Source organism: Leptinotarsa decemlineata, unplaced genomic scaffold (genome assembly GCF_025532065.1).
Source record: "Leptinotarsa decemlineata unplaced genomic scaffold, Ldec_3_MD MMD2_P_RNA_scaffold_14, whole genome shotgun sequence".
Classification (NCBI taxonomy): Eukaryota; Metazoa; Arthropoda; class Insecta; order Coleoptera; family Chrysomelidae; genus Leptinotarsa; species Leptinotarsa decemlineata.
In genome coordinates, this window is record NW_027412528.1 from 9,053,899 (window position 1) to 9,076,700 (window position 22,802).

Here is a 22,802-nt window from a genome sequence, read left to right on the forward strand (position 1 = left end):
TTTCATTTCATATAATATTTTGAATATCTTAGCGGAATTGTCTCTGGGAGGAAATATTCCCCATATTATTCATCCCTGCTTTTCCAATCGTTCAGTAGATTGTTCCAGTTTGGAAAATGCATTTAAATGATTTGGATATTCTGAAACAGCTCTATTCGATTGCCCATTGGTTCATCACACCTGTCCATGACGTATGGTCATGCGCTGGAATTCATATTATTCCGTTTCAATATGATTATCCTACGGATTCCATTTTTGAGGTTGCTTGGTGAATGATCTAAGAAGACCCGCCTGGAAAATTTGTTTGTAGAAACATCTCCTTGAGGATTATTTCTGAGGGTCTTCACTTAGTGAAAACAGTGCCTAGTTTTGCTTGCTTGGGTATAGCATTTGATGTAAATTGGCCTTTCACTCTCTTTGGAGGATAAAAGAACTTCACGTAAGTGGCACCAAATTTTCCCCGACTTTTCAGCATCGCCATTTTGGACCTTCAACTTATGTACTTTTCCTTCCTCTTATAGGACCTGTTATCGTTTCATAACTTTCTTCAGTTGGTGTTCACCATACAATCGGTTGATGATTTACTGGAAAAATTGAAGACATTACCCGAAAGATTTTGAAATAAAATTCCGATTGGGATTTTTGGAAAACCCTTCCGAAACTTGAAGGTAGGTTTCATTATGGTTCTTCCTTCTGTATATATCATAATAAACGTATACTTGTTTGACTTTCACGAGCTTGTGGTAAATTTATTGTCACCTCACAAACCACAAGAGGAGACTAAATCATCTGTCGGTAACAAATAAGACAGATGGGTATCCGCGGCTAAGCTAAACAGTGGAGACGGGAGTGGGTTAAACAACTTAGCAAATTTCAAATAGATCTTAATGGGGGCCAGGTAAATTTAATCCTCCAGATACCCTAAGTAACTCACAATATCAATAACTTACCAATTAATATTGGAAATAAAAGATGAAGATCCCCAATATGATTTATTCAGTAATCCTAACTTACATGGATTAACCAACAACGCTTCTAAGACAACAATGCAATATTCACACTACTACGCGATGTTCAAATGTCAATACAAGAACGCGGTGTATATAACCATGAATTCAATCAGCAATAAATTACGGTAGTAACGACTCTCAAAAGAAAACTACAATACGTCGAGTAAAACCACCACGAAAATTGAGTAGGTGAAATCGTAAATACTAGTATTGGAAGGTGAGACAAACTCGTTTGCGTCGCGTGAGCTCAGGCGTAAGCGCATCGGTGTCAACAGGCAATCGTGAAAGGAAGAAAATACCTCAATTTCTGTTTCACAAATGCATCACTATATCAATCTGGTATCAATCAACAAAATCTTTATCAATAAACGATAAACAAACACTATATCAACAGGTTTCAATAAACATAAAGGCAACAATTGTTCAAATAACTCAGTATATCACAAATATTCAATTAAATCAATTATAACTTGCGTGCTCCTTTTGGGCCACCCGGTATACGGTGTTAGGCTTCCCGTGGTTCGACGGAAGTGGATCACCCTGTAGTACTGCTGAGATGGATCACCCTGTAGTACGGCGGAGATGGATCACCCTGTAGCACCACCAAGAGATCACCCTGTAGGGCACGACAAGCTGGACCAGTAATGGATCACCAAATAAGATCCAGAAAGATAAATAAAAAAAGAAAGAAGAAAAAAAGGAAAACAGGAAAAAAAAAGGAAAGAAGAAGAAAAAAAAAAGGAAAGAAGAAGAAAAAAAAAGGAAAACAGGAAAAAAAACCCTTGAAGAAGAAAAAACCCTACGGAAGAAAATTTTCAATCAGAATCAGATAAAAACAAGGTGAGATTCAACCCCCATTCAATAGGACTATTTGACTAATCAATACCCCTGGTATATTTTCATCAAGCAAAGTAGCAAGATAACAAGAGTATATTTTTGGGTGCCCTGTATAACCATATTTTTAATATTTTAGGTGGATGATTCAAAATTAAACTTTAGCTTTACCCTTTTTTGTGTTTTTATTCACCATACTCAAATACATATATATATAACATAACCTTACATACTCTAAAAGACAGTTTTTCTTTTACTAGAGAACTTTTAATATAGAACTTAAAACTATGACTGACTTATGTCAAGAGACATTGTGACCAACACAATGTTTGGCTTTAGGGACTTTTTGGCGTCACCTTTAACACCCCCCTCGCTAAAATCCCTAATGCCAATGAGGAACTTAAAATTTTTAAACAAATCATAACTTAAACCTTTTGTTAAAATATCAGCTTGTTGATATTTTGACTCTATATATTTAATGTCTATATAACCCTTATCTAAATTTTCACATACAAAATGATACTTCAATTCTACATGTTTTACTCTCCTATTATTGCCGGGATTGTTCACTATAGATATACACCCTTGGTTGTCTTCATAAAATATTACCTTTCCTGGATCAAAATTAAAATCAAGTAAAAGTTTTCTTAACCATAGGCCCTCACATACTGAGTTACTTAGAGCCACCAACTCAGCTTCTGTGGTAGAAAGTGTGACACAATTTTGCTTTCTAGTTGTCCAGCTTATTGTGTTTGAAAACAATTTAAATAGAAATCCACTAACAGATTTTCTGTCTTGTAAGTTACTACCCCAATCGGCATCAACATAACATATAAAATTCAATGTATCTACTCTTTTATATTCTAAACCTTCATACATAGTGTTTTTTAAATATCTTAACATTCGTTTCAAGTGTTTCCATGATTCATCAGTTGCCTTGTCTTGAAGGCTGCTAAAATAATTTAGTGCGAAACATATGTCTGGACGTGAACCCACCATTAGGTACATTAAACAACCTACTAACTGCCTAAATGGTTTATTTGTTAAATTATTATTTTCAGGACAAATATTTAATTTTAATTTTTTATCTATTGGTGTGTTCACTCCCTTACAATTTACCATATCAAACTTAGCTAAAATTGTTTTTATATATTTTGATTGAGAAATATTTAAAATTCCTTCTTTCCTATCATATTTAATTTCTAGACCAAGGAAATGTTTAAGTTGCCCTTTGTTCTTCATTTCAAAACGATTCATCAACTTAGAAATAATTTCATTTAAAATTATTAAATTAGGCCCTGCCAATATTATGTCGTCTACATAAAGCAAAAGATACATTCTTTCACTGTTTGAATCCTTAAAATATAAACAAAAATCATTTTCAGATCTGATAAAACCTATTTCCAACAAAAAACTATTAATTTCATTATTCCAACACCTGGATGATTCCTTCAGGCCATAAAGGGACTTCTTTAATTTTAATATTTTACCTGCATGTGATGACATACCCTCTGGGTAATGAATATACACTGGAGACTTTAAAATCCCATTTAAAAACGCACATTTTGCATCTAATTGCAAAAAATAATAAGCTAATTGATTACCTAAACTTAAAAGTGCCCTTATGGTAGTCATTTTTGCCACTGGTGAATAAATATTTCCATAATCTACATTATTTTGAGCAAATCCTCTAACTACTATTCTAGCCTTAAATTTATCATCTTCATTTTTCTCCAATGGTTTTTTAGAAAATACCCACTTTGTATCTAAAATATTACTAATTCCTTTATTTTCAACTATTTCCCACGTTTCATTTTTGTGTATTGCTTCTAACTCTCTATTTACAGCTGATAACCAAGAATATTCATCTTTATGACCTTTTATTTCCTCATAAGTCTTAGGTACGTCTTCTATGTAATTTATGGCATTGAAAGCCATATATAATTCATAATCATTATACCTGTCTGGTAATTTTATCTCTCTTCCCCTCCTATTTATCATTTCAATTTCATTTTGTTCTAAATTTCTGACTTCTGTATTTCTTACTTCCTCTATATCTCTGACTTTCTCTATATCAATGGTATCATTTACTTTAATCTCATTTTCTGTATCTATTTCCTCTGACTTAATTTCTATATGATTTTGTTTAAGGTAACAATGATTCTCGTCAAATTTAACGTCCCGAGCATAAACTATTTTTTCTTTTTTAATATCCCATAACCTATAGCCATTTTTAACATACCCAATCATAATTCCCTTTTCAGCTTTTTCATCAAATTTTCCCCTTTTCTCCTTAGGTATGTGATAATATGCTGTGCTACCGAAAACTCTCAAATTACTCACATTTGGCCTTTTATTATACCAAAGTTCAGCAGGTGTGATCTTATTTTCTAAAGCCTGGGTAGGACTTCTATTTATAATATACGTTGCAGTTTGCACTGCTTCCCCCCAAAATTTCTTGGGCAACCCTGAATCGAATATCATTGCGCGGCCCCTTTCTACTAATGACCTATTCATTCTTTCAGCCTTACCATTTTGCTGAGGTGTAAAAGGGATTGTATAATCTACTCTTATACCATTTTCTCTACAGAAAAACTTTAAATCATTAGAAACATACTCGCCCCCATTATCACATCTTAGTTTTGAAATTTGACTGTTAAACATTGATTTTGTCATATTAAAATATTCTTTAAATTTGCCAAAGACTTCCCCTTTATGTTTTATTAAATATACTATTGTAAAATTAGTGAAATCATCAATAAATGTTAAGAAATAATTGTATCCCTCATTTGAAACTGGACTTATTGGTCCACAAACATCTGAATGAACTATTTCCAAGACTCTATTACTTTTACTTCGGGTTCCAAAAGGCAACCTAGACATTTTTCCTGTTATGCAAGGCTCACAAAAATCAACTTTCAATATAGGTATATTTTTATCAACTCCTTCTATTAAATCACCTTTTATTAATTTTTCTAAGCTATTAAAATTTATATGGCCAAAGCTCCTGTGCCATTTCATAAAATCATTATCATTGCTTATTACATTCAAACATTCAGTTTTGTTTACATTAAATTTTATTTCATACAAATTTTCTCTTTTTCCTAAACCTATCAAAATACCATTTTTATCATAAAGTTTTACTTGTCCACTTTCAAAAACAACCTTTATCCCTGCCTGCTCTAACCTTTTTACTGAAAGTAGATTTTTTCTTAAATTAGGTACATAAAATACATTCTTTATTTCACATTCAAAATTTTTTCTGTTTACATTACTAAAACCTACTATATTCCCTACTGCAACTGCAGCTAAATAATTATTTTGTTTTGCAACTGCTATCTGTATAGGGTGATCTAAGGTAACTAATTGAGAAAAAATTGTCTTTTCATTCACTAAGTGATCTGTACATCCAGAATCTATATAAAATGTTATTTCATTTTTACTTAAAACATTTTGCATTGCATTTATTTCATTATTAAAACAAATTCTGGGTTCATTTTTATTTTCAAAATTAGAAGGTTCATCTTGGTTTTGATTATTTTCATTTTGCACATAATTTGTGTTGTGTTGAAAACCCATACCTGTGTTTTGATATCCATTTTGATATCTACCTCTCATCTGGCCTCGAAAATGCCCTCTTCCATAATTTCTTCTATAGTTTGTAGTACCTCTATAACTTGTATTTCCTCCTCTATAGCTTGTATTTCCTCCTCTATAGCTTGTATTTCCTCCTCTATAGCTTGTATATCCTCTGTTTGTAGTTCTTACTCCGCAATCTCGTTTGAAGTGTCCTATTTTACCACATCTAAAACATCCCTCTGTCATAAAAGCTACTTGATCTGTACTTCCACTGTCTTTGTATTTTTCTGTCATCATTTGCCTCTTTTCTGCCTCACCCTTTAGTTTTGCTTTTACTTTATCGTAAGTTAATGTATCAGAATTTTCAATTATTGTCACAACTGTTTCATAGGACTTTGGTAACGCTATTAATAAATTACATATTATGTCTTGTTCTTCTAGTTTTAGCCCACTAGCCTTTATTTTTCTCAGTACCTCTTCGAACTCTGCAAGGAAATTATCTAGAGATTCACCTTCTTTCATTTTCATAGATAGTAATTTCTTTTTCAAAAATAGTTGTCCTTGAATTCCTTTCTTCTCATATATCTCTTCTAATGTTGCCCACATTTTATGTGCTGTATTCTTTTCCCTTAAATTTTCTAGCTGTGAATCATCCACACTCTGTATTATTAGTGACTTTGCTTTTGAATCCTTTTTTAGTAATGCTTCTCTTTCTTGTGCTGTTCCCTCGATAACTATTTCAGCCTGGACCACATCCAATACTCTGTTTTCATCTAGTATTCTTTCTAATCGAAACTTCCAATTATAGTAATTACTTCCATTTAATGGCTCAATTTGGAAACTTCTTACATGTGCCATTTTCACTTACGACTTATTGAACTTTTATTCCCGTTTGTCCAAAACTATTATTTCCTTATTATATCTCCTTTATTTACCAGTATCCTGGGCCCATAACCTTTTAATATTTTAGGTGGATGATCCAAAATTAAACTTTAGCTTTACCCTTTTTTGTGTTTTTATTCACCATACTCAAATACATATATATATATAACATAACCTTACATACTCTAAAAGACAGTTTTTCTTTTACTAGAGAACTTTTAATATAGAACTTAAAACTATGACTGACTTATGTCAAGAGACATTGTGACCAACACAATGTTTGGCTTTAGGGACTTTTTGGCGTCACCTTTAACACATATGACCCGTAAAAATCAAGAAAATTGAATGAGTGTTAAAACCTCTCTTCAATACTAATATTCAGTTGAGATATAACGATGGAACCAGAAATTACTAAAATCATCAAAAACACATTTAATGGTAAAATTCTTACCCTGGCCAAGGGGTTTTCTATACGTTTCTTCGTGTGCGGTGCTCTGCACGGAAGTCCTACTGGGACTTGATGAGTGACTGAGGGCCTTCTGTTTCTTATGAATCTAGAGACGAGAAACGAAGGTTGTAGAATTGAAGAGGTTATATCATAGCTAAGACCACATGAGAGATGCGACAGTGATTCAGACATACCTAATTTCGGAAATCCTTCCACCTGGCACGAGTTCGGTAACCGCCACAAATCCTCAAAAGAGATTAAGTTTCAGACTGCAAATATCCACACCAAAATGACCAATCAGTCTTCCACTAAACAATCCTGACTTGTAGAAATAATCCCCGTGAAGGATGGCATAAATACAACCATATATATCCTACAATCAGTCTGATGGTACGTTGAACTCCGAACCAAGCTCATCGAAGGCTAACTTCCGAATACTAAGACACTGCCACATCTGACAGCTAACCAGTTGTTGCCACAGTGCGTCCAATCTACACTACAAGCACCAAGGGGGCGCTGTGCACAACATCATAAATCTATCAATTCTTCCACAGCCACTTGAGACATCATCAACAAGTCCATGACCCATCAAAACTCCTTCTCAAAGCAATGCAACCCTAAAACAACCCTTGACAACTTGAGTAGCCGATCAATCCTCCACCCGTGAACAACTGTAGAACTAGTTCGGTGTAAGTCGACGGAACGACACTACGAAAGTTTGGCAGATGTCAACCAACAGCTGTCTCTTAACCTTGTTTACAAAATATTGTTCCAACCTATTTTCAACTATTTACCAATCCTTATTCATGCGATGGAATAGAAACATATAAGGTCAGTCGCCACATCCTTCCCTCTCAGTACAAATATTAGAGCATTCATATTATGCAGAATATTTACCGAAAATAACAAACAGTATTCGGAAACCCAGAGTTAATTAATATTGTTTTTCAGGCGATATGACTCTAATATGTAGTAATCCTTCTGGAAGTGATGAATAACAATCTATGCAAGAAATATTCTTGGGAAGGTATAGAGAATAAGGCAGACAACGGCTGAAAAATGATAGGCGGATCTCCAACGTCGATTGGCAATAGGAGAATGCGTAAGTACTGGTCAAAGCAGTTAGTCAGGGAGCATACATTTATTCTTGTACATTTCAGGTATGGTTTTCTATGGAACGGAAGATTCCCATTACTATGATGTTAAATGAATAAAATCAACTTGTAACTGAATTACATTGTTAATATCATTTGAATAAAAATCTTAAAAGGTAAGGTAGTGTTTTGAAAGGTCACATAAGAGCAGTTTGATCTAGTTCTAAATTGAAACGTAACATTATTTTCTTTATTTTTACATATGAGAATAATCACAAAGGTTATATATTTTTTTTTAATGAATCGGAAACAATTCATTCGGGTTATTCGTAATTTTAAAATAAATTCGGTTAGTGGGTTGAAATTTCAATTAATATTCATGTTAGAATTTTTTTTTAGCTAGGAAGAGGTTGCTAATTAATTTCGGAGGAAATTATTTCCCATCAAAAGGTGAATTTTATTTATCAGAATTGGTAGCTACGAAGTTGATTTGTAAATAATTAATTCCACGATTTCTGCAGTCCTCCGAATGTTTTTTTAATTGTTTTTTGTTTCATTCGTTATCGGCATAGATTTTGTCCTGACCTTCCGATCGAAATCACTAGCGAAATATGTTTTAGGTTTTTAAATTCTAATCATAATTACCGTTCAGGGAAAACATTCGACCGGTAATTTAATTGAATAGTTTATTTTTTTTTTTACATGAAACTTCATCCGAGAATATTTATTTTAGAATCTAGGGAAGGAAGGTGAACAATATTGGCGACAATTAATGTTTTCTTTCCTCAGTTTTTCAGCTTATACCGGTAAGCTGAAATGTGTTGTTTTTTTTACCAAATGATTATTCAGCTTTATTTTCATTATTGAGTTTAGTTACGTTGAAATTACTTAAATGAGTAGTTTCCTTAAATATTTCACTGCGAGGTTGCCAGATTTCATGGAAAGCACAGAATTTCGTAAAATAAAAATGAAAGGAACATCGAATTTTTTTAAAGAATTGAATCAGCACTTCTGTTATCCTGGTGGAAAAAAAAACAATTCATTATGTTTATATTATTTTGTAATGGTGTATTGGAAAAAAAATATTCGTGCAGCGAATATTTTTAACGGCCAGTGGAAATTTTCTTTTTTTTGTATCTAAATGCATTTGGTTTTATTCAAATGGGAGAAATTCTAACTCTTTGAATTCTTCCTAGGGTTTTATGGGGCAGTGCGGAAGCTGCATTTTTCTTTCATTTGGAACATCCGTTAGCCGAATCTGAATGAAAGCTGTTCACTCAATAGTGGGAAAATTATAGAAGAAGGACTTTGTTTTTTTTCCTCAACCTTGAGTTTGGCACTTCAGGATATATCAAGCCACGCAAGTAGACAGTGAATGATTCGTCGCTTTTTTTTAATATTTCTTTTCTCGCCACTTGCCATTATACCTTTATATATAGATAATATATTGTACAAAGGGGTAGAAATTAGTTTTATACTGATGATTTTATTTTATGTTTGACATACGTGAAACGCGCCTTTCGCTCTGGATCCAAAGCTAGCGGCTGTTTAATTTTGGGGTTATTTATGGTTTCTTTTGGTTATCTTGAAACCTACATTAATTTCTACCACAATTGATTGTGACTAATAATATTTCAACTCCAAATACAAATTGTATGTACATAAATATTATTTATTGATATGAATTTATATACTCAAAAATAATATGATGGTTTCGTGAAGTATTCATAATAAACCAGATCATTACGTAATTTTTTTTTCCTTATTGATGATAATTCAGTCGATTATGCCAATTTTTTTTGTGACAGATGTGTTTAAGTTCATTTGGTAATTTAGGAACAAGGTTCAGACAAGCATTCGGAAGGGGTAAATTACCTGGCGCCCACAATTAAAATTTACCTTGCATATTTCCCCCCACTCCCGTCTTCACTCAGTTAGCCGGAGCCGAATTCTTGGGCTGTCACAGTGACTACCCAACACCGTAGCGTGATCGAGCGCCCAACGTGGGGCCTGTATAAAAAATTATTAATATAGAATTTAAAAAAAACAGGGTAAAAAAAAATTTGCGAAACTTTGATTTTTTTTGATAAATTGGAGATATTTTGGAAACCTACTCTTGCAGTTTGTGCTGAATGATTTATTCATAAGTTTATTGACAAGCTTGAAAGTTTTTTTTTATTTGTTGAGTTGTTATTATTGACATAATCATTTGGTATAATATGGCTCGTAAAATGCAGATCAATCGGTTAGACAGAGACGAATTATGTTACGAACTAACTGTTCGTGGTGTCGCAGTGGGTACTGTCGATGAAATGCGTCATAGGCTCTCTGTAGCCTTACAAATGGAAAAAGATGGGGACAGCTTACGACACCCGGACTACCCTTTCATCTTTTCTGATGATGAGACGGCAGTTAAGACGGCTTTGGATGAGTTGACAGTCCTCTTAGCGAATTTTGATGGACAAAGAAATAGTGGCGAAGGACTGAAATTTCAAACGAAACTTTCCTATGTATTGGGACGGATTGATAGGATGGAACCAAAGGACTGTACAGAAAAGACTACTAAGGCGGATCTTGTGGCACAAGCTTTGATTCTCATGGATGAATTCAACCAGAAAATTCACAATGCACAGCAAGCCTCTAGGACAGTTCCCTCCGGACTTTCGCAACTACAAAATAGAATCATCAATCAGGCTCTCAATGCAAATATTCAACCGGTAGCCCACTCGTCTTTGGCTGCCGTAACCTTTCCGAATCAGGTCGCTTCAGATGGAAAAATGATTCCACCATACAAGTGGAACATAAAGAAATTTACTGGTGATGCTAAAGGAGTGTCAGTTACGGCTTTTTTTGAGATGGTAGAAGAGCATCGATTGGCAAGACACGTTCCCGAGAGTATTTTACTGGATTCTGGCATGGACTTATTTGCTGAAAAAGCTTACCAATTTTATAAGGAATGTCGTGGTCGTGTTGATAGTTGGGAGGAACTTGTTGGCGAATTTCGTGATGAGTACTTATCTGCGAACCATATGGACGCACTGTTTGAGGAGTTGCAAAGGCGAACTCAGCACCCGACCGAAAGCATTGGAGTCTACTTGGCGGTTATGTCTAACTACTTCAGTCGTTTGGGATGTCCGATGTCCGAAGATGCAAAGTTAGCCATCATCATGAAAAATATCCATCCATTTTATCAGGATCGTCTTAGGGATCCGTTACCTACAAGTATTTCTGAACTTCGTGATACCTGCAGGAAAATGGAGTCCAGGAGAGACGTGGTCAACAGTTATGTCGAACCATCGACTCGTAGGGGAAATATCATTGAAAAAGATCTGGCGTTTGTGGACTTAGCTGAAAATATGTGTGTAATGAATGTAACTACTACTCAACCTGCAACAAGTGGACAGGGGTCCTGTCAAGTAATTTGCTTCAGATGTAAACAGCCAGGACATCGAGCAGTAGGTTGTGCTTCATCAGGGAAACGGAAATGTTACGGATGTAATAGAGAAGGATTCACCAAAAGAAACTGTCCGAATTGTTTCAATAAGGGAAACGGACACGGGCATTCTTAGGAAGTCGAGATAGGAATGCTCGTGCAAAGTACTCGACTACACCTCTCCAACCGGTATTGGATTTCATTATTGATCATGCAAAAAATGATGAACGTCCATACTTCAAAATGGAAATATTTGGAAAGCAAGTACTGGGTCTTCTTGATTCTGGAGCGTCTGCTACGATCATGGGAAGTCGAGGTTGGGATATCATAAAGGACTTTAACTTAGTACTGGACACATCGAAGCATACGACATGCACTGTAGCCAATGGGAATATTTGTCATAGTAGTGGTGAGTGCGAGATACCATTCTCTCTTCGAGGTCGAGTCAAGTTGGTTAAGGTATTATTGGTACCGGAGTTGCATCATACATTGATACTTGGAATAGATTTCTGGAAAGCGATGGGAATTGTACCCGATCTAAGACATAATGACTGGCAGTTTTCAAAGGAAACCTATCACCTGGGTGCAGTTGATCATCTACGTAGTCAAACTGTCCTAACAGAAATGGAGGAAATTAGATTGAAGGCAGTGATCGGTAGGAATATGGAATTGATGGGAACCAGATTAGGGTGTATCAGTATGGCGGAACATGTGATTGTTACTCATTCCACTCCTATTAAGCAGCGATATTATCCCGTTTCACCAGTAATTCAACAACATATTAATAAAGAACTCGACGAAATGCTGGCCAATGATATTGTGGAGCCATCAAAAAGCGCTTGGTCTTCTCCAGTTCTTTTGGTTAAAAATAAGGATGGGAGCTATCGATTCTGCGTAGATTATCGAAAATTGAATGCTGTCACTGAGAGAGATAGTTACCCTCTTCCATATGTGTCAAACACTTTAGATAAATTGAGGAATGCGCATTACCTTTCATCTCTCGACATTAAGTCCGCTTACTGGCAGGTGCCGGTTGCTGAGGCATCTCGGCCATACACTGCGTTCACAGTTCCTGGGAGAGGATTGTTTCAGTTTAAGCGTATGCCATTTGGTCTTCATAATAGCCCCGCTACCTGGCAAAGACTTATTGACTCTGTCCTCGGTCCAGAATTGGAACCTCATGTATTCGTCTACCTAGATGGTGTGGTAGTCGTTACTCAAACCTTCGAAAAGCATCTATCCGTGCTGGAGGAAGTCTTCAGGAGACTTCGCGAAGCTAACTTAACTATAAGCATTGGAAAGTGTCAATTTTGCCGGCCTCAGATGAAGTACTTAGGTTATGTGGTCGACAGAAATGGGTTACACGTCGATCCCGATAAGGTGAGTGCTATGATACGACTACCTTCTCCTCAGTCAGTTAAAGACGTCAGAAGAGTTATCGGTACGTTCTCCTGGTACAGAAAGTTTATACCTGATTTTGCCACAGTCATTTCTCCGATCACCGCTCTACTGAGGAAGGGAAAAAAGTTTGATTGGACTAGTACGTGCGAGGAGTCATTCCGGAAAATTAAGGAGTGTTTAATATCAGCACCTGTTCTGAACTGTCCTGACTATGATCTTCCTTTTATTCTTCAAACCGATGCATCTGCGTATGGTATTGGTGCCGTTCTAACACAGGGTCTAGAAGGCGAGGAAAGAGTTATTTGTTACCTTAGTCGCTCACTCACAAAACAAGAGCAAAACTTTTCCACAACGGAAAGAGAGTGCTTGACCGTCTTATGGGCCGTGGAAAAGCTGCGTCCTTACTTGGAAGGTGTACGTTTTACGGTGGTAACAAACCACTATTCACTTGTTTGGTTGCAGAATTTGAAGGATCCCACCGGAAGGTTGGCAAGATGGGCGGTGAGGATGCAACAATACGATTTCAAAATTGTTCATCGGAAAGGTAAAGAGAATATCGTCCCAGATGCATTATCACGAGCTGTTCCGGTCATAGATGCCTTGGAGATTCAGGAAGACAGAGTTAAAGATCCCTGGTGGCTGACAATGAATCCACTTAAATTTCCCCACTGGAGAATTGCAGACAATAAAATTTCAAGTATGTGAAGGTACCAATAAAAGGATTAGGTGACAATGGTGATGAATGGAAGCTGGTGGTCCCTAAAGAAAATCGGAAAGAAGTCCTTGAAGAGGCCCATGACGAGCCCACTGCTGGTCATATGGGCAATTATAAAACTTACAACCGCATCACTGACAAATATTATTGGCCCAAAATGAGATACGATGTATCTAAATATATTAGGAACTGTAATACTTGTGCGTTACACAAGCCAGACTTACGGGGCCCAAATGGTTTAATGACAGCACAACCATCCGTGAGGAGGCCTTGGGAGATGATATCCACAGATATTATGGGGCCATTACCAAGATCCAATAAAGGAAATAAATTCATTCTTGTAGTCAGTGATTATTACAGTAAGTACTCCTTGGTATTTCCTCTGAGGTCATCTTCTGCAGATGGTATTATGAAGAAAATTGAAGAGGAGGTGTTCTTGGTGTACGGAGTGCCACGTCTAATTCTTTGCGACAATGGGCCTCAGTTCAAATCGAGTAAATTCCGGAAATTGGCTGAAGAATATGGAGTTAAAATTAGGTATAATGCTCATTACCATCCCCAGGCAAACCCTACGGAAAGAGTGAATCGGAATTTGAAGACATTGCTTGCAGTCTATATATCGGATAACCACCGCAGTTAAACCACCGCAGGATAAAAACATCGCCAAAATTGCCTGCGCACTGAGGACAGCAAAGCACGAGACGATTGGCCATTCACCGTACTTCGTGAATTTTGGAAGAGGTATGATCTTGAATGGGGAACATCATCAAAGGCTAAGTATGCTGAGTGATCCGGCAGTTTCTTCCGAAACAAGAAGCGAAGGATTCCAGCAATTATTCAAAGAAGTAGAAGAAAGGTTAGCGGCAGCGGCCAGAAGAAACATGAAGAAATATAATCTTCGACGGAGAAACGAAGAGTTCCTTCCTAATCAGCTAGTCTTCAGGAAAAACTTTGTTTTATCGAATGCTGAGAAATTTTATTCGGCAAAACTTGCACCCAAATTTATTGGTCCATTTTATATAAAAAAAAGAGTGTCACCATGGACCTATGAGCTGCGAGATGAGCAGGGTAACTATAAGGGTATATGGAACGCTAAGAACGCTCAGCTAGCGCTGGAGAAAATTTAGCGGACTAAATTTTCTTCAGGTAAGGGGGGTGTTGTAACGGTACCAATTTGTTCCACATGGTATAATCATTCGTAAACGTCAGAATAACAATTTTCAAGCACCCGTAGGTCCCTCTCTCCTTTTTCGTTTGTAAACTGGTGGGCCGTGAGATTACAGATTTGAACTGTTGTTGTTTACTTTCATTAAATTAATAGACAGTACCTTTCCAATTGTTATTGAAGTACTTTCAATGTAGATGGAGTGTGATGTACCACCCTGCTCCAATCTTTAAATATCCCTTTCAAACTCTTTTTAAGTATATTTCGGCATCCTATTGGCGAAATCTTGCACATTTTGAGTTTTTTTGTAGAACCGATCCCTATGAAAATATATTTTCATACTTGCAACACACCTAGTAGTCAAGGTCATAATTAAAGATCAACTACCGTATCCCTGAAAAAATGTTGATATTTCATTTCATATTATATTTTGAATATCTTAGCGGAATTGTCTCTGGGAGGAAATATTCCCCATATTATTCATCTCTGCTTTTCCAATCGTTCAGTAGATTGTTCCAGTTTGGAAAATGCATTTAAATGATTTGGATATTCTGAAACAGCTCTATTCGATTGCCCATTGGTTCATCACACCTGTCCATGACGTATGGTCATGCGCTGGAATTCATATTATTCCGTTTCAATATGATTATCCTACGAATTCCATTTTTGAGGTTGCTTGGTGAATGTTCTAAGAAGACCCGCCTGGAAAATTTGTTTGTAGAAACATCTCTTTGAGGATTATTTCCGAGGGTCTCCACTTAGTGAAAACAGTGCCTAGTTTTGCTTGCTTGGGTATAGTATTTGATGTAAATTGGCCTTTCACTCTCTTTGGAGGATAAAAGAACTTCACGTAAGTGGCACCAAATTTTCCCCGACTTTTCAGCATCGCCATTTTGGACCTTCAACTTATGTACTTTTCCTTCCTCTTATAGGACCTGTTATCGTTTCATAACTTTCTTCAGTTGGTGTTCACCATACAATCGGTTGATGATTTACTGGAAAAATTGAAGACATTACCCGAAAGATTTTGAAATAAAATTCCGATTGGGATTTTTAGAAAACCCTTCCGAAACTTGAAGGTAGGTTTCATTATGGTTCTTCCTTCTGTATATATCATAATAAACGTATACTTGTTTGACTTTCACGAGCTTGTGGTAAATTTATTTTCTTTATTTTTACATATGAGAATAATCACAAAGGTTATATATTTTTTTTTAATGAATCGGAAACAATTCATTCGGGTTATTCGTAATTTTAAAATAAATTCGGTTAGTGGGTTGAAATTTCAATTAATATTTATGTTAGAATTTTTTTTTAGCTAGGAAGAGGTTGCTAATTAATTTCGGAGGAAATTATTTTCCATCAAAAGGTGAATTTTATTTATCAGAATTGGTAGCTACGAAGTTGATTTGTAAATAATTAATTCCACGATTTCTGCAGTCCTCCGAATGTTTTTTTAATTGTTTTTTGTTTCATTCGTTATCGGCATAGATTTTGTCCTGACCTTCCGATCGAAATCACTAGCGAAATATGTATTAGGTTTTTAAATTCTAATCATAATTACCAGTAAATAGGCTATAGGAGTTCTAGATCAAAACCCCATGTATTTTCTTATGGAGGTTCATTCTGCAATTTTTGGTTCCTTTCAAGGTCACGCGTACGGCAGAGTCCAATCAGAGCGCTCCAAATTGTCACGTGACCCAGATGCATCATCGCAAGTACACCACACTGGCGCCACCTATGAGTCACTAGCTGAACTATCTATTGGTTGAAGAAGGACACTGTAAACACTAGACATATGGGTGTTGTCATGCGACGCAGTATGCGCAGTTGCCGGTTTTATGATGTCTGTCAATACGGATCGGTGTCTGTGCAACTGTCAAATGTCAATGAGGGTGCGGGACGGTGTCTGTGAGGGGGAAACGTGTGACGTCATCGACGCAGGATGGAACGAGTATAGTAGCGATTTAAGCGTAGAACTCCGCCCCTCGGCCCCCTTGGTACTTCACCTAACCTATCGGCCCTCTTGGTATTCCACCTAACCTATCAGCTCCCTCGGCCCCCTTCAGTCACGTGATTTTAACTAAAAAAAGTTTATAGTTATGAGATTCGAACCTGGGTCGTCCGCGCCGTAGACATTGTCCTTAGCCTCTACACCATCGTAAGATATTGAAGTTAACTGCGAATGTTGGGTATTTACAGCGTTAGTTTTGTCGGGACCGAAATTGACTCATTCATTATACTTGACAGCAGAAGATAGGAAAATATACTTAGATTTGGGAAATAATTAATATTTCATGTAAAGAGGTGCATGTGTGTGTAAGAGCGAGAGGCGCGTGTGACGTAATCGATGCACAAATTTACGTGGCTTTGCGTATATTGAGAGATTCATTATAATAATTTATTGTACAGAATTGTTTCATGTCCTGTTATCAATAACCGCACAAAAATAAGCGCTCGATTCATCGATACAAAAGTATATGGAAAAAACAAAAGTTATAGAACACAGAGAGTCATCTATGAGTCACTAGCTGAACTATCTATTGGTTGAAGAAGGACACTGTAAACACTAGACTCATAAGACTGCATCTGTCAAATGTGAATACATGCCAGCATGGCAGGTTCGGCGTTGCCAGTTGTACAATAAATCATTGTTTATGGGGAAATGTGGCGTTGCCGGTTTAGGAATTAATCGTGAACTACTCCACGAAAATTGGAAGCGCGAAAATGATATATTAATAATAATGAATCAGATTTAAGAAAAAACATTACAGATTAATGAGGCTGTATCGTTTCAAAGTGTGATCCCTCAATGTTACAAGGTATCTCAAAATACATCATTGAAAAAAAAAATGGTGTCGAAGTGTACAGGGTGCGTCAAAATACATCATTGAAAACAAACATGACGTCGAAGTTTACAGGGTGCGTCAAAATATATTTAAGAAAAAAACATGTCGGTTCAACAGAAGTCTAGCATTCCAACATGCCAAAAGGGTACAACGTCTCGTATTTTTGTTAACCAAGTTAGCATCATCAGGAGAAAGAGGAGATCCAAAAGTGTCGTGAGGTTAAGCGTTGTGGACTCAACGTGAGGGCAATGGGGGAGCCAAGTATTCGACAATGACATTTCAAAATACGTTGTTTTGCATAAGTTTCGAAAGAAAACGATGTTCCGTACGTCGTTGGTAAACAAAAATGAGTAGTATAATGGCATTCAGAGAATACAGACGTAAAGTAGAGGAATTTGAGAGACGTGTCCAACAAATAAGTGAAGATATGCAATTATATGAGGAAAAGAAAATGGTTCTCAAGCAGTTGAATAATTTACACATTCAAGACAAAGTGTTCCAGCCTCAGAGTGTAGAATATGTCGTCAACGATGCTGAAAAACAATTTTTATACTTCCGGCTACAATAATTTCTGTTCAATATGTGAATCATTCATTATACTTGACAGCATTTTTATTTTTGATTTCCGTAGATTGTAATCATCATTATCATATTGAAGATAGGAAAATATACTTAGATTTGGGAAATAATTAATATTTCATATAAAGATGTGTATGTGTGTGTAAGAGCGAGAGGCGCGTGTGACGTAATCGATGCAAAGAGAGATGGAGATGGTATCGAGATTTACCGGTTGCTAGTGCAAGCAGGTGTTGCCAGTTGTACAATAAATCAATGTTTATGGAGTAATGTAGCGTTGCCGGTTTGAAAATTAAGTTATAGAACACACAGAGTCATCTATGAGTCACTAGCTGAACTATCTATTGGTTGAAGAAGGACACTGTAAACACTAGACTCATAAGACTGCATCTGTCAAATGTCAATACATGCCAGCATGGCAGGTTCGGCGTTGCCTGTTGTACAATAAATCAATGTGTATGGAGTAATGTAGCGTTGCCGGTTTTGGAACTACTCGACGAAAATTGGAAGCGCGAAAGTGATATATTTTATAATAATGAATCAGATTTAAGAAAAAATATGACAACCTGCGATCCGTCATTGTATACGGGGTGTCTCAAAATACATCATTGAAAACAAACATGACGTCGAAGTGTACAGGGTGCGTCAAAATATACCACTTAAGAAAAAACATGTCGGTTCAACAGAAGTCCAGCATTCCAACATGCCAAAAGGGCACTACGTCTCGTATCTTTGTTAACCAAGTTAGCATCATCAGGAGAAAAAGGAGATTCAAAAGTGTCGAGAGGTTAATCGTTGTGGACTCAACGTGAGGGCAATGGGAGAGCGAAGTATTCGACAATGACATTTCAACATACGATGTTTTCCGTGCGTTTTCGATCGTTTTTCGTGCGTTTACGATCGTTTTTCGTGCGTTTTCGACCGTTTTACGTGCGTTTACGGTCGGTTTTCGTGCGCTTCCGATCGTTTTCGACCGTTTTACGTGCGTTTACGGTCGTTTTTCGTGCGGTTTCGATCGTTTTTCGTGCGGTTTCGATCGTTATTCGTGCGCTTTCGACCGTTTTGCATACGTTTTCTATTTTTTGTTGAGGGTATCATAAGGCGGTGAGGTTAGATAAAAAAGAAGAAATGATTTGGAAAATTATTATACATTTTTATTTTGGTAATATATCACAAAGCCATTTGTATAAAATATCTACGTTTCGGAGACTGCAATTGTAGTTGGTTCGCTTGCGAATGTGATGCATACAGGGTGAGGCACCTTCGTTGTTGTCGAATGTGGGAACCATCCATGTTGTATTGTCATAGCCCTCCAAATTGACAACGCGTGTCGGTATATTCAACTCGTGAAATTTTTCAGTTAGAAAGTCATATTTTTGATGTCCTCGCACATAAATGACATCGACACCTTGTAGATTCTCAATGAGGATGGCATCCAATTGATTATATTCCACAAAGCCAGAGGAATACCTCAATCCGTGAATGTTTCGTTCCAAGTAACAGGCGGTACGACGATCTTCTTTACTCATACTGGAAAATGGTGTGTTTGGCAGCAATAAAAAGTTACTACACTGAATTCCAATCCTAATGGCTATTTCTTTAGGATGAAATTTTTGCTCGACGGTGAAGCCTTGAATATCTACAACAGCTATTCTCATGTTGACTCTTCGATTGATACTGAAGCAAAATCACATGTTCAGTTCCATTTTTTAATAATTTCGCTGAGTGGGAGGTGTTCTATGACAGTGTCGTGCACAATTATGCAATAGGCTCTAGTATTTTGAGGAAATCCCTCGGATGCTTCGATTTCAAGTTTTACATCAACACTGGAACTTTTGATGCTCTCATCCCTTCTGGAACAATCGATGACAAAGAGAGCTTTGTCCGTAAAGACGGTGGAAGTGAGAAGAGGATTATGTTGATTGGTTATTTTGTAGCTGAGACCAAATTGTGAGTAGTTGAAATAAGCTTGCGAAAAATTCCCCTTTGCAAAATTCAAATGCATTGTTTCCTTGGGGTAATTCTCACCGTTAAGAGTGAGCGTTATATTGGTAATATTCAAATGATTGAATATTGTTGGATCATTGTTGACTTTAGTGTAGTCACGATTTTTTTGGAAACATACAATTACATAGCGAGGGCTTTCGAGGAACGAAGAAGTCTTGACGGCCCATATTTCATTTTTTGCACCTTGTGTGAGAGCTGGCAGCATATGAAGTTCCCATTTTCTGAACGGTATGAGAATAGGAGTGTCTGCTTGGATAGCTTTCAAAAGTTGCAATTTAATTTGATCATGCGGAAAGAGTCGTTTAACTTTCAGTTCGATATTTTCAATTTCCAATTTAACTTCCGTTTTCGGTGTTAGTGCAGCAGGAGTCTCTTCTATTTTGAAACAGTTGCTATCATCTCCAGCTCGTATTAATCGAATGGTATGTTTACCGTAAGAAACACACTGATAATCGTTGAAGATATTCAAAAAATGCTTGATGGGTATGAGCATGTTGAATGTTAGATGAGTTGTGTTGATGACGCCTGTATTGTTGGGAAAAGTCCAACCGGAGGTGGCCAAGTGTTTGATATCGTCGTCGGTGTAGATGAGAAAGCCTCTAACAGTACTAACAATTCCAAGTTCACGAACTGCTTCCAATTCCTTACCACTCTGCTCATAACTAGCAGATTGAAACATGAAAGCACCAGCATTGTTTACGAATGACACCTTACCGTCCCCTTTAGTCTTCTCAACTTTTCCACTAATGAACAGCAGACTATCGTACAAAGCATCGTAGGCATCAGATTGATTGATGTTAATTTCAATAACATCGTTGTTGCGAAAAGATTTGACATATGGATAGTAGGTCCGCCATTCTATCTTTTGTATGGACTCATCGATTTGCGGTTTTCGGAAAATGTTGAACACTTGATTGGACAACATGATAACCAAGAGATTCCAGAAACAATTTATTTTCCGTTGTCAATAGTTGTCGACTAGTGAAGGTCTTGGTGAAGACTGACTTGGGGTATGGAGGTGTATTATTTTTATAGATAGTCAGCACCATACTTCCGCTTCAATTCCAAACGAATTATTATTTCTTCGTTTCGGAAATCAATGAGCCTAGAATGTTGGTCGAGCACTCGCAGCGTGATATTGTTTATTTCGTCTCTATGTGCAATAGGTAGGTGAATGGGGTGATTAGGTATTTCGTCAATTGCATACCCCGGATCAACACCAACAGCAAATTCGTATATCGTATGAGTCGGTGTGTCGTTGTAGAAGGCTCCAAACGTAATGTTGCTATCTATGTGTATGGTGCGTACTTTAATGATATCCACAGGTAGATCGGATTCGTGATGTGAGTTTGGTTTGAGAACAGTAGATGAAAACCCCAGTATGTGAGCCAAGCTATTTGCAGGTCGGAAATCAATCGAGTGCTTCAGACAGAATATTTCACTTTTCAGCGTATTATTATTCGGTTTCAGATAGAAAAAATCCTCAGGGTTTTCCTTGAACGTTTTAGGCGTGATGTATTTGTTTATTAATTCTTCAATGTCACCAATTTCGTAAGATCCAACAGGTATATCGATGCTTTTCTGTTTAGTTTTGTCAGCGTTTTCATAGTAGTAGAATTTCGTACCTTCTTCAATGTTGGGTATACTGTTGTACGAATGGAAACTGAGCAAAGCCAAAGTATATTCAGAATCAGAATCTAATCGAATGGGTGGATTGAAATCGATGGAGAGCGTCGAAGAACGACTCGTTAGCGTTAATATCATAGACATGACTGATATAATGTCAGTATGACATCTCCTTAAATAATGATTGAAACAACAACAACATTTTGCATAAAAATCATTTATTTCTACAATAATAACATTCTATTTGCGAACTCACAGGACCATAATACATTGCTTTTTGTAGCGATGACGCAGCTGATGTAGGTGGTGGTACCTCATGTCGGTAATGGATGAAACATGGTAAACGAATCTGCAAAGCGAATCGATGTTGGTAGTCCTTTGGTAATCTATGCCAAACATCCAATAATTCCCAAGGTTTAGCATTCTCAATCAAATAGTCGATCGATAAAGTTTTCAATTCAGCATCGGTTAAATCTCGCAAAGATTTATCTCCAACCATTTTTGCAGACATTATGGAGCAGAAACTGTAGGCACAGATGTCCGCAATTACTCTGGTCAAAATTTTGATACTGATCATTGTTATATGTAATCGTTATACCCCCTCCAAAATATCTGACCAATTCCATTGGAGGTTTGAGATTACCGAAACTATCAAAATATTGTACAGCATTGCCGTTTTTAATGTAAGCTACCCAATGAGTGCCTTTATTCAATCGAGAATCCAAGTTCAATACAGCACATTCTCGCAGTCGAGGACCACGAGTTGGCAACGTGTCGCGCATAAAGACTCCACGAAAATGTGGAATTCTCATTTGACGGGCACATTTTTGAATTTCCGAATCGTATAATGCTCTATGGGGTAGCTTCAGTAGGAGTTTCTTTGCTTTTTCAAGTAAAGACCTCGCCCTTTGCGTTGCTGTTGTTTCTTTAGGAACAGACCAAATCCTCGAGGTGTTTTGCGTAGGTACAAACCGGAACCTAAATGTTCCATAGCTTTATTGTGACGTTGATCTTCTTCAAGTTTCTTTTTGGTATTTTTAGCATCTATTACGGTTTTTGCGATAGCGCCTGCTCCACCTGCCAACGAACCCAAAGCTGAAAGGGCAGCGAATATAGGGATGAGGGGAAGGATTCCTCCAGATTTTGCTTCGAATGGTATTATCCTAGGTATCCGTATGTTCTT